The sequence below is a fragment of the Lissotriton helveticus genome, chromosome 1_1 (genome assembly GCF_964261635.1).
Source record: "Lissotriton helveticus chromosome 1_1, aLisHel1.1, whole genome shotgun sequence".
NCBI classification, from domain to species: domain Eukaryota; kingdom Metazoa; phylum Chordata; class Amphibia; order Caudata; family Salamandridae; genus Lissotriton; species Lissotriton helveticus.
The window spans coordinates 1,346,102,850-1,346,112,292 of record NC_136057.1 but is presented as its reverse complement, the minus strand read 5'-3'; positions in this window follow the sequence as shown (position 1 = coordinate 1,346,112,292).

Here is a 9,443-nt window from a genome sequence, read left to right as displayed (position 1 = left end):
TGTTCACAAATCAGTAAATCCATCCCGGCAACAAAAAATCGTGCAGCACATCCCGGCAAAAGTCACGATACAAATGACCAAAACATGCCTTAAAAAAAAAAAAAAAAAGTAAACATCCAGAATGACATGACGAAAAAAGGGGTGGGACTTAAAAAAAGACACCGAAACGCCCACGAATCACATCAAGCCGGGGAAAAGAGTAATTGACACACATCTCTTCCAATGGCTAGCCTCCATTTACGAAGCTAGCCAATGGAAGCGAGAGGCGGGTTAAAGCCCCACTGTTGAAGTCATAAAATCTTCGGCTCCGCCCACTGCTCCTCTCACTCCCCGGGGCTCTCCCACGCTCTTGAGAGCCCTTGGGGGGACGGAGTTTGCGGTGGCAGTATCTCTCCGGACACGGCAGCTTCCAGAGGAGGCGGGGTGGGCTCCCGGCCTCTTCCTGTGGTCCCGCAGTCCCGCCCTCGGCCTGCCTGACTTCCGGTTCGGGCGCCGCGTGGCGGGGACAATCTCGGGCAAACTAGATAACAAAAAATGCTGCTTACCTGCTCACAAATCAGTAAATCCATCCGGCAACAAAAAATCGTGCAGCACATCGCGGCACATCACGATACAAATGACCAAAACATGCCTGAAAAAAAAAAAAAAGTAAACGCCCAGAATGACATGATGAAAAAAGGGGCGGGACTTAAAAAAAGACACAGAAACACCCACGAATCGCATCAAGCCGGGGAAAAGAGTAATTGATACACATCTCTTCCAATGGCTAGCCTCCATTTACGAAGCTAGCCAATGGAAGCGAGAGGCGGGTTAAAGCCCCACTGTTGAAGTCATAAAATCTTCGGCTCCGCCCACTGCTTCGCAGTGCGACGGTAGCCTCGACCTAAAAATGAAATACGGAACCAATGGAATTTCGGGTTCCTGTCCTCAGTAAGGTGACTGTACCTAATGGGAACAGATACAAAACCATATGATAAAGTCAATGGCTAACAACACACAGAAATAAATGACACATGTAAGTGGGACCAATAGATTCCTCTCCTTACACCATGTATGTTTGGACAAACAATTTAAACGACAAGTTCTTACCCATAAACGACAGGCTAGAATGATTCACCTCAACCTGGTGACAGCTCAGGAAAGGGGGCACCGCTCTATAAACAAGTGTGGAGGGTGCAAAGTGTCAAAAACATAGTTGTTTGTGCGTGTACTCTCATACGCCATTTCAAGAACAAAAAACGAGTAAACAAAAAGAGAAAGATCTATGTACAAAACCCCAGAGTTCAGTCAGAACTTCCTACTTGTTGGTCTGCTAGCAAATACTAATCACACATGCAAAAGCAACTGTGTGATACAGTATGTTTATTGTGACTTCAATAAACATTGAGGATGGAAGCAATGCTGTCTAGATAGAGAGAAAGACATGCTATCTCTCGCTTTCCTAAATGGAAAGAGGCTTTGTAAATCAAGGTCTTAGGGGTTAAAAGATACAAAATTATCTCGTGCCCCATATTTACTTCATTACAGTAGCCCAAATCATTTTTTTTAAAAAGGGAGAGCAAAGGTATGGTTAAACCGATAGGTAAATGTCCCTGGAGCTATGGGTTCTAATAACAAAAGACATCAAACATATATCGTTTATCACCCGCAACACTAACCTGTCCGTCAGTACTGCCCAACACGGCATAAACCGGAGGTAAAAGTTGCCTGCTTGGGTTGCGCTTTTTAAATGAAATCAAGTGATTCAACACGTATCTGGTGTGTACTCCTGTTCCGTCTGAGCGCATGCATGCGGTGCTGTTTTACTGATCTCATGCATGCGTGCTACAAGCAGGGCCGGGATCCGAGATGTAAATCCGATTTGTCTGAAAACTCGACCACGTGTGTGGCAGAAACTCACTACTCTACTGCACATGCGCACTGCAATCAATGCCTATGGAGACATGGCGTTGTGAAACATAGTATAGTTATCTAAGTGTTCAGGATGCATACATATCTTCAAACGAGTGCAGATAAAACAGCTACAATTGGGTGCTGAACTTCAAACTGTAACAATTAATAATATATTAAAACAATGTCTGAAGTCAGTCCTGATCAATAGCTCTCATTTGCGACTGATCTTGAAGAAATTGTTCCTATCATGTAGTGATGGCTGATATAGCCGGAAAAGAACATATTACTAGTAAACGTCCTATTTAGATGTGACATGGCATACAGTGGTATCAGTGCTGGCACCACCAAAGCTCGGTAAATAAGAGGGTATCTAGGAAATACCGGGCATCATCATATATGGCTCACTGGTAACTTGTGTGAATGCAGCCAACACTCCTAAATGGTGCCTTGGGGTCCCTGTCATTCTCTGTGCTCTAGGCACTCTGTCTATTGAAGTTGTGATTGTTATAAAAAAAATTGTATATGGTTCAGTCTCCCCCTGGAGCCCGCTGTGTATTTTGCTATTTACAAATGTTCTATTGTTACAGTAGTGTGTGCTTTATGTTCTAATCTCGTGTAGAGATAAGTAGAGATAGTTATATTAATAAATACATATTTTTATATAACTACTGTGTGGTTCTCCTTTCATTTAGTCATTCAGGAGGTGATATTCTGGTAAAACAAGCTGCTTTACATTCCTTCAGGATTAATCCTGAAGGCTGCAGTCCATAGCTACCACTAGGATGGCTTTCAATAAGGTAAACTTTGACCTCATACATCACAAGGGTCGTGTGACCTGGTACAAGGTGCCCACTTTAATTAGTGGCCAGCATATACCAACCCACCTTCTCACATTGGTGTGCAGCGATTGGGATTCAAGCCTGCATTGATTTACCAGATAAATCTCATTGGCTGATTAACTGAAAACCACTAAGTATTAGGTACATATAGTACTAAGATTAGAATAAGCAAGTTCTATTGAACTTGGAGTTGGGTGAGTCAAGGGTCTAGCACGCCCTTTCTCCAATTCAAGAGAGTTTAGTCTCCACTAGCTTAGGTAGGTGCCTACACCACATAACACTAGTATGTCTTCTAGAGAAAAAACAAGTGGTTCTTTGCCAACTAGGTACAATTTGCCTTTCTTTTTAAGAATTGAAAGCCATGTGTGTATCTAGGAAGTTGAGGACAGGGAGAACACCCTATGCCTCATAGAGAGATTACTTCTATTTATTTATTTTAGAAGTTTTATATAGTGCTGGCTAGACCCAGAGGTATCAGAGCGCTTTACATGAGTATGAAGATAGTAACAGAAGAGGACAATATTTAAACAGCATGGAATGCCAACAAGATAACAAAAGTGAAACAGCTTGAAAGTATGCATATCGAATACACAGATAGATAGAGCAATAGCTATATACATATATGGCATGCAAATGGGAGAACAAATTCAGTTATACATTCAGGAATAATTAAATATACATATCAAATACACAGATAGAGCAATAGCTATATACATATACGACATGGAAATGGGAGAACGATTTCAGGGCACAGGATAAGACCCCCAATATTTATTGAGGAGGTGTTTTTTAGGTCTTTTTTAAAGCAGGTATAGGAAGGGTTGAATCACAGGTTTTTGGGGAGGGCATTCCAGATGTTTGGGGCATTTCCGGAGAAGGAGCGGCATTGTGTTGATTTCTTTTTTAGCAGGGATGGGACTAGGAGGAAAGCATTGGTGATTCTCATAGGTCGTGCGCTGCCCGTTTTGCAGAGTTTATTGGTGAGGTACGGCTGTGTATTTTGATGGAGGACTTTGTGTGTAATGCAAGCAGTTTTATAGGCGGATCTGCCTTTGATGGGGAGCCATTTGAAAGTTATGAGGGTTGGGGAGATGTGGTTGAAACGTTTACAGTCGGTGATGAGCCTGACTGCAAGGTTGAGCACAGATTTGAGTGGAGCTAGGTGGACCTTGGGGATTCTGGTGAGGATAGCATTGCCGTAATAAATTCGCGAGAGGACCAGTGACTGGACTACTAATTCAAAGTCATCCGTTGGAATAAAGGGCTTAATATTCTTGAGATGCTGGAGAGTCAACAGGGCTCCTTTAGCTGAGTTTTTGATGTGAACATTGAGAGTTAGGCTATTATCGATGGAGATTCCAAGAGATTTTACTGAGTTGGACAGGGAGTGTGAGCAGTTGAGGGCATTAAGGTCAGAGATTCAGGTTTGAATGGGGAGAGGGTTTTTTTAGGGGAGAAGAGAATTATTTCAGTTTTTTTAGGGTTGAGTTTCAGATGATTTAATTGGAACCAGGATTGGATCTTAGAGAGGGTGTTAAGGTGTATGATGTCCGCGTGGGTTTGATCTTATAGTAGAGTTAGGTATCCTCGGCGTAGAGGTGATAGTTGATTCCAGCTTGTATTAGAAGGAGGGTGAGGGGTTCCATAAAGAGATTAAAGAGAGAGGGAGAGAGAATAGATCCCTGGGCGACTCCGAGGGAGACCAGAGTGGGGTTAGATAGACAGTCGTGAATTTTAATTTGCTGTGTTCGGTGTTGAAGATAGGAGACAAACCATTTGTGGCAGTACCATTTAGACCGAAACGATCTCTGAGCACATTAAGTAGGGTAGAGTGGTTTACTGTATTGAACGCTGCAGAGGTCAAAGAGAATAAGTAGGCAGGTCTCGCCATTGTCAAGGGCGTGGTGGATGTCATCAACAATGTTTAGCATGGCAGTTTCAGTGCTATGGTCTTTCCTGAAGCCTGATTGTAGGTGATCCAGTAAGTTGAACTTTTCTATGTGTTTGTCTACTTGGAGCAAGACACATTTTTCAAGGGCTTTGGAAAGAAGGGGGAGGTTCACACATCACATAGCCTATTGTCAAAAAATATAAGTGCTCCCGCGTCACTCGTAGGTTGAAGCACGCCCCGCCCCGTAGAGGGACGGGAAGACCCCAATGATGGGAGAATGACACTATGGGATTCATAGTGTGTGAGGGGTATTTTAAAAACACACAGTGCCTTCATTCTGCCACCCGCAGAGAGGCCTAATCTTCACTTTGCAGTGTTTCCACAAGTTTAGAGAATATACAATATCATATAAAATTAGTCACCACTCACATTGATAGAATCCCATTGTTTACAAGTCTAGTTCAGGAGGGTGATTCTATCATTTCCTCTACACTTCCCCAATTTATTTTTTGGAACTCTGAGTTAAACCTTGATTTAGAAGGGATATTTCTTTGATTTTTAAGTTTACGGGGGGCAGTTGGTCAAGGACAACAGTGACTGCTTTATTAAAGTGTTCCTAAACTCTTTAGCGTTTTGTGATAGAGGAGTGAGGAGAAGTGGAGCTTGGAATTTAGACTCCAGTTCATCAGGGGGGATAAGTTTTAGATTTCTGGTCCATTTCTTAGGTTTAATGATTTTAGTGTGGTGGGGGGGCGGTGCTGTGGTAGCAATGGTGAACAGTATGAGGTGGGGGTCGGACCAGTCAATGGGGATGATATTGGTCAGGAAGGCCAGATCCTTGTTGGTAAAGATAGCGTCCAGGATGACCCCTTTGGTGTGGGTTGGGGAATGGCATAGTTGTTTGAGGTCATTCATCTCAAGAAGATTGATGAGGAGGGTGGAGAGTTGGAAATTGAGGATTGTGTCAGAAAGTCGCATATTTCATCAATGAAGGGATGAGGATCTCCAGGAGGGTGGTAGATGTTATGTAGTCGAATTGGGAGGGAACCTTGTAGCTTCAAGGTATTCGAAGGTGGAGTGGCCATAATTGTTAACAAGGGAGAGATGCAGTTCGTTTTCGAAGATTATGGCTGGACCACCCCCAATTCTTTTGGGTCTATCTTTTCTAAGGATGGAGTATCCGGGGGGGGGGGGTAGTATGCTCGTTGAGTGGCAATTGAGCCAGGTTTCCGTGAGGAACGCAATGTCCATTGATTCGCTTAGATAGTTTCAAAACTTTCAGTGGCGTGTAGGACGGCAGATCTACAGTTCACAAGCATGCAAGCGAGGGGTTTGGGGTTGATTTTGGTGGGTGGGCAGGAGTGGATAGTGGTGAGTTGCGGGGGAGGTCTGGGGGAGACGGGAGAGGAGGGGATTCTGTTAGTCCCCAGGGTAACGGGGATGTTAGAGTAGGGGAGTAGAGGAAAGTTGATTTGATGAACTGGGATGGTGAGAGTTGCTATTGGGGGAGGGCAGGAGTGGATAGTGGTGAGTTGAGAAGGAGGTCTGGGGGAGACTGGAGAGGAGGGGATTTGGTTAGTCCCAGAGTCACTGGGATGTTAGGGTGGGGGAGTAGAGGAAAGTTGATTAATAAACTGGGATGGGAAGAGTTGCTTTTGGGGAAGGGCAGGAATGTTTAGTGGTGAGTTGAGGAGGGAGTCTGGGGGAGATGGGAGAGGAGGGGATTCTGTTCTCAATATAACAGGGATATTAGAGTAGGGGATTGGGTGATTGTTGATTGATGAACTAGCATGGTAGGAGTTGCATAGGTCGGAAGTGTCTGACTTAGAGAGATGGCTCCAGGTGCGGTAGGGACTATGAATACGGCAACGGGGAAGTAGTTCTCCAATGGTTTTAGCTAGTGGGGTTTTTCGGCTGGAGTAGGGAGAGATTGCAAGGTTGAGGGGTATTCTGGTGCTAAGGGAATTAAAATCATAATGGGAGAAGTGAGGCTAAGGAAGTTATCAACGATTATTGTTTCAGGGTTTCGGATGAGAAGTTTGTGTTTAAAGTTTTTTTTAGCGTTTTTATAAAGATTGGGGGGGGGTAAAGAATTGTCCAAGAGTTGGGACCATGTTTGGAGAAAGTAGAGTCATGGGGAATGTGGGCGTGGTTGAGGGGGGCATGTTTGGTCAGTAATGGGAGTGAGAGAGTTGGACAAAGCAATGAGGGCAATGGGGTGTAAGGCAAGGGGGGGTGAAGACTCCAGGGGAGGGAGGAGGGAGGGGGAGGACCGTGCGGGGGGTAAATAAAGAGACTGGGTGAGGGGAGGGGGAATCCTGGAAATGAGTAGGAGGATGAGTGCAAGGTCACTGCTAGAGGGGTGGCAGGTGGGAGAGTTAGGTGGGGACCAGGCAGGAGTTCAGAGTCAGAGGGCGGAGGAACAGAGGGGGTCAATAAAAGGGGGGCCATAGAGGGGACAGGACGGCGAGTTTGTTAGGTGGCGGAGAAAAATTAACAATCCTCATGGACATCAGAGAAAGGGGGGTCGATGGAGGGAGAGTAGAGGGGGAATGTGCTGGGTGAGGGAGTGTATAAAGAAAGGGAATTAGCAGTATGTGTAAGTATGGGGCTATATATTTCAAAAGTATTCCTATGCAAAGATAATAGTTGAGATTGCATGCATATATAATAATGAAATTACATTAAAGGGCCTAGTGGGTCATCAACGGTGAAATGGTATTCAGTATAGAGACAGAAAGTTACAGTGTTAAACGAGATTGTTATCAGCAGTTAGAACCAGATAGGTAAAATCAACATTGGACATAGACATAGATAATAATTAAAATACATTAGAGGGCCTAGTAGGTCAGCAGCGATGAACTAGTATTCTGAATATTCTGTAAAGGGAGCAGTGTAGAAATTACAGGCGTAGAGGACAATAAACTATGCATCAGAGGGCCTTAGAGAAAAAGCACAATATGGGGGGATGTTCTGGAACTAGGAGGAAATCAAGTTGCAGAGTGACCATGCCTGGTAATGGGAGGTGGTAGCGTCAGATTACAAAACAACCAATGTAAGATCAGAGGTGATGTCAGAGTATAAAAACATCCAATGTAAGGAACACATATTAGGTACTGGGCTAATGCTCAAAGACAGGTAACAAATAATAACATCAACATTGAGTATACAACATCAGATTATAAAGAACAGCCAATGTAAGGTCATAGATAATATCAGAGTATTAAAAACATCCGATGTAGGTGATGACATGCATGGACCTAGAAGATGTATGGAGGGCACATAACCAGAATCCAGGGGCTTCACACACTACTCGACTTACCACAATATTCATACACGTATAGATTATTGGTTGGCCTCATCTTCAGTGTTAGATAATATTCGAGCCTGTAAAGTCCTGTCGCGTACACTATCGGACCACTCACCAGTACAACTAACATTGGCTACACCCAAGAAAACTGTACCTCAATTTACCTGTCGCTTCCCGCCGTACTTATACAAAAAACAAAAGAGGGACCCTGAACCTAAAAAAGATACGGGAAAAGGGAACAGCCCACCAGGGGAGCAAATATGTATAACAACATGAAAATGCAGTTACCAATAATATAAAGGACCAATAGGTTCCAATAGTAACAATTGCCCACAGAACAGCTGAGTATATTTAAATCATTTTATTATCATTTATTTTTTGCATAGAAAAGATTCATACTTAAGTGGATAGAACAATATATATAAAATGTATGTAGCGTCAGCTCAGAGCTACAAGAAACAGTAAAAACATTTCTCATACATCAGTCACTCATACAGTCAATCACAAACACACTCATAAATCAAAACATCCATCTAGAAACAGCCAACTAAAAAAACTCTCAACAGCCAAACAGACAGAAGCGCCGACGCGCGTTTCGGAAAAATGCCACAGTGGGGAATTCCTTCATCAGGGCGCCAATCATTCAGGTATATATGGCCATCAAAATCCTCCAAAGTTCCAAGAGGGTAGAGGTAAGTCAATTACAAAATTTCTGGGCAGACAGCAGCATATCGCAGCGTATCAGAAAGGAAATCTTCTCAACGCTTAGACCATAGGGATGGTAAACGGCAAACCTCACAAAGAATGAAGGTCAGAATCGTTGCAGGCGCAGAATAGTCCACCTCTAGAATTTTTTTTGAAAGAGCAGGAATTCAAAGGGGATGTAGAATCACGGCGATCTGGAAACAAGAAGTAAAAAAGTATTTTGGACGATGTCCTCTTTTAGTTAACTTTCATGTACATAGGCAGGACATGATGAGGCATAAGGGTAAAGAACTTCAACCAATGTAGCCACCAGAGTCGAGAAGATAAATCGTTAAAGAGCCGTCCTCATACGAAATAGCGAGGATCTCGGAATCCGAGCCACACGTGCACCCCTCTACGCCGTACTCGCTGCTGGATCCTGTCTTTAAGGGGGAACTAGCGGAAGCAATAGAAACTTTCTTCGAGGCCAATATAGGCTCGGTAAAAGGTTTCCAAACAGTTTGGGATGCCTTCAAGGTTCATATAAGCGGTATAGCAATGACCAAACACTCTGGGGTATTGAAGGCCATAAGGCAGAGACTGAAGGACTTAGAGCGGAAGCTGAAACAAATAGAGGACTAACAGGGGACAGACAGGGAAGAGGGGCAGGAGGACAAACTAAAAGGCCTACTAGAGGAATACCATGAAGCGTCGGATAGTGAGATTAAACATTTAGGCAAATACACAACAGCTCGCACCTACGAGGAGGGGGAAAGACCAGGCTCCATTCTGGCCCAGATCCTGAAGACAAAACGCGGAAAGACAC